Genomic DNA, 4,586 nt, shown 5'->3' on the forward strand with positions numbered 1-4,586 from the left:
GCGACCCACTTGTCACGACCTGCTGCCTGCTTTGCTTTACACGGTGATTTGTGTAGGATCTGGCCTGGCTACACGGCTGTTACGACTGCACACGCATGAGTCATGACGCATTGGAGTGGGGGGCGACGACGAGATGCAATTGGACAGCCAAGCCGACCCAACCCACCCCGGCAGCGGCGGATCGAGATGCCTAATCGAACACTCCTGCTTACATGTGGATGGATGCATATCATATCCATCTAATCACCAGCATCGCCTGAGCCACAGGCTTCCAGCGAGGAAAAATTCCTCCCTTACCTTTCTTTTAAAAAAAAAAAGATAAAATCAATTTTCTTTTCCAAGGTCAGATATTGTTTTCTCTTTTTTTTCCCTGCAACTATGCTGCTGATGGGGGCTCTACCAACTGTCTACTGATCTGTCCAAGAAATGTTTGGCTGTAGAGCCTGCAAAGCTGAACAGGTAGATGCCAACAGCCCGTTTGATTTGACCGGAGGCCCTGTTTGACTGGCTAATCACCATCTCCGCGCAACTTACCCGGCTTCTCCTCTGCTTAGCGCTTGAATTCTCTCGCGGGAGCCACACGGCAGGTTGGGCGTCCGGCTGCTGGACAGAACCGGAGGGGAAATGCGAGTAACTGACCGGAAAGAACCCATTGAAACCCTGCGTCTTTGGGAGCGTTCGGTTCTGGATGACGACATGCCTTCACAGAGCTTTAGGATTCAGCTCCCTCTCAGTTCACAGCTGGTGTGATTCTTGAACTAACTCGAGATGAAACGGGATGAATGAAGTAAAAAAAAAAAAAGAGAAGGAGAAGGTTCTTTGAACGCTTTTGGACGGGGCCTAATCGTGCCAGGCTAATCAACCGGTGACGGTATTATACTATTATACTATGCAAAGTGCTGTGACAGGGCGAGAAAAGCAAAGCGAGAATTCGGTGGAGTTTTTCCCTAGCATTTGGCATGTGTTTTCTTTTCCTTTTTGGATGATAAGTGAGGGGCTGAGTTGGTTGGCACCACTATCTGGCCGGCTTCCTGTTTGATGCCTCCCTCCGTTTCTTAGCCCCTCCAAGAGAGAAAACAAATAGAGCTACCACATCTAAGCCAAGCCTATCTCAAGAGAAAGAAAGAAAGAAAGAAAGAAATAAGAAAGAAAGGAACCAGGGCCAGGGTTACATGCTTAGGTCAACACAGAAGAATATGTACACCAAATATTCTCTATCTCATCCCCCCTGGACCCTTTTTCATGGTCTGTCACCATCCCCTTATTGTACCTTTATTGAGCTAAACTCACACCAATAAAATATATGGGTTAACCCTGAACTGCGGGGAACGGTATTTTGTTTCACAAAAATCTTGAAGCACGTTCATATCTACAAGAGTTTAATTGCTCCAAGAATATTTGACGGACTACTCATGTTGGAGTTGAACATTTCACACAAGATTCATGATGAACTTGGACCATTTCACATAAGAGACTTGTAAATGATGCATTGGATTTCTTTTTCTTTTGGGGGATTTCCATTGGGTTTCTTTCTCTTTTGGGAAAATCCATTGGATATCCTTTTTCGCAGGCAAATCCATTGGATTTAGTATATACATACATATAATATTTAGTCCAGGATTTTTTTAAACATTATCCTAGGTGCCTTCAGTTTATGAATAGCCTTTGTTTGCTAGCAAGTTTGGGCGGTCTGGGTGGCTTCTACCAAGTACCAACTAGTGTGGCCACCATGTTAACAAAGAAGACTTTTGCAAAAAGAATGTTAACCCAGAAGAGAACGACGCTTTGTTGTCCCCGGAGTAAAATATGGCTCGCATTAGTGGCCCTGCCTTGACGATTCCTAATAATTTCCTTGACACATAAATCACCTAATTTCAAACAAAGCGTTTGTCTCGATCACGTCGCTGATTTGAATATTGGCAGCCTCTTTTGGTGTAAAAATAGATCAGTCGATGGAGTCACGAATCCTCTCTAGTGGTTAAAGATGTGGCTACCGTTTGATGGGTGACAGGGCCGAATTCTTTTTTTCTCGATTTTTATTCAACTTTAATTTCAAGGAGAAATGAATGCATAAAATATTCCTTTTTTAAAAAAAAATTCAATCTCGTGGTTGAACCAAATTCAAATTCTTGTGTAAACCAAACTCCGGAATCTAGATAATTAAATGCTTTGTTGAAACGGGTAGTAAGTTGTCGATGTCCGGACCTCGCGGTCTAGCACCAACTAGTAAAAATACTGCGTGTCTCTGTCCCTAGATGGTTGATGCAAGAAGAGACACAGAGACACCGGGTTTATCCTAGTTCCAGCCAACAAGGCCGTACGTCCAGCAAAGAGGTGATACTGTATTATCTTGCACCAAGGTGCTCGTAGTAAGGGGTACAAGCCTGTGCGGGAGTGGGAGTGAAGCTCCCAAGTCCCTGGGTGCGCTAGAGCTGATTGAGGCGAGTGCCAATATCGGGAGTTGTAAGTGTACGTGTGTGCGACCGAGCGTTCTTCGCTTCGCTTGTCCGTTCGAGTGCGCTCCGTCCCTCCTTTTATAGACTCAAGGAGGGAGGGTTACATGCGTGGGGGATTAGTGGAATCGTCTTCTTTCCCCCTGAATCAGGGGAGAACAGTTGAGGGCCCATGTCGCCGAGCACTATGGAGCATGGTGCCAGGCGTGGTCATTGTCCTTGGAAATCTTTTGACTATGTTCGAGGCATGTCCTTGCCCTGTGGCGCCAGTCATCGGCGTGGTGATGGCTGTGGAGGTGCGCAGCGCTCCGTGTTGATGAGGCGAGACGCCGGGGGTGCCGCAGATGGTGGTCTTGCCCCGGTCAAGGGCTGTACCGCGTCCGAGGGTCGTCACCCATGCCCGCCGAGGGTTCCGCAGAGGAGAAAGTACAAGGGGTAGGTGGCACAGTGGCGAGGCGGTGTCAGACCAGTCCGCACAGCGCTCCGCTCCACGCCGGGAATAGTGGCACAGTGACCGGAGCAGGCGGACGGGACGCCGGTCACGTCCGCAGTGCGGCATGGTGGCTGACGCCGGCTGCCGTCGCCTGACTTCGCTCCATGCCGCGGGGTGGTTGGTCGATAAAAATGCGCCCGTCCCATCGAGCGGTTGGGCCGCTGCCCCGATCTGCCGAGGGGGGTCTCGAGCGAGGCGGAGTTTCCCCCGTGCCGAGGCTTCGCGAAGGGCTCGACTGAGGGGCCTCGAGCGAGGCGAAGTCTATGCCACGGCAGATGAAGCCTCGAAAGAACTGTACTACAGTACTGGGCCGTGGGCCGAGCGTGCGTTTTGGGCCTTTAACACCCAGAGGTGATTTGGGCATCTGAGTACGGGTGGGGGTACTGTTTCATGCGTGTTTGAGGGCGTTTTTAGTCCCTGGTTGTCGGGTACCACGATTAGGGACACCCTAATCGGGGTACTAAGATCACCCTAAAAAACGCAAACATATGTTAAGGCAACTGGGCCAACGAAGGCCCACGGCCTCCTTCCAATCTGGAAGAAAGGAAAGGACTCAAAAAAACCAAGCATGCGACCCATTCGCATCCCCCTCGAACCCGCGGAGCGATCTCCGCCTCGCTCGAGGGCTCCCATCAAGACCCTCGACTGCGTCCCGCATCTCCGCCTCGCTCGAGGGTAGCGAATCTACCCTCGAGCGGGCAACTCATCCCCGCCTCGCTCGAGACCACCTCTCGGCATAAGGGACAAATGGCACTGCCGCTCACCCACCCGTCGTACGGAGGTATTAAGTGCCAACCACCCCTCCACAGCGCCCAGGACAGACGGCGTCATGCCGCCATTCCCCACAGTGGCTGTGACCGGAGTCCCATCCGCCAACTCCGGTCCCTACTCCGCCATCCCGGACGCTGTGGCAACACTGTGGGACCTGCGACGCGGGACGAAGCGCGCTCGACACAGTTCCGTTACTATTCTGCCAACTTCGGCCGTCATGACTCCACCTCATCACACGTATGGCCCCGGACCCGCCCCCTGCCCGGGAAGGGGTCCGGTGTCGCCACGAGCCCCTCGGAGAGGGACGCCCAGCGCTAGCAACCGGGGGCCCGGACCTCCCCTTCGAGGGGTCCGGGGCCTCCACGCGACCCTCGGACCTCCTTAGTGCGCACGCCAACACTTTGTTCGGGGGTCCGGGATCGCCACGTGCCCCGTTACCGCTGGAGCACGCAAGACCCTGGCCTGCAGGGCCCACGGAACGCCACCACGCCACATCTGGAGGACTGTACACCCTACAGCGACGATCACGCCGCCTGCTGGGGTTGACAGGACGCCGGCGCGACCTCCGCGAGGACAAGGACGACCACCACGACAAACGCCATACCCCACAGTGTACTTCCCACAGTACTCGACTATTGTATCCCCATGGCTCGGGGAGAAACGACGACTTCCGCGATCCCCTGTACATCTACCCGTCCCTCCTTGTGTCTATAAAAGGAGGAGGCGAGCTTCCCTTAAGGGGGTCGGTCAGCTCTCTAGGCATTACTCCATCCACAGAGCACACGCTCGCTTCTAGCCCCAACATCGCTATTCGCCACACTCAACTTCTCTTCTAGCAGAGACTTGAGAGCCTCCCTCCCTCTCTCGCC

Source organism: Panicum virgatum, chromosome 7K, assembly GCF_016808335.1.
Source record: "Panicum virgatum strain AP13 chromosome 7K, P.virgatum_v5, whole genome shotgun sequence".
Classification (NCBI taxonomy): domain Eukaryota; kingdom Viridiplantae; phylum Streptophyta; class Magnoliopsida; order Poales; family Poaceae; genus Panicum; species Panicum virgatum.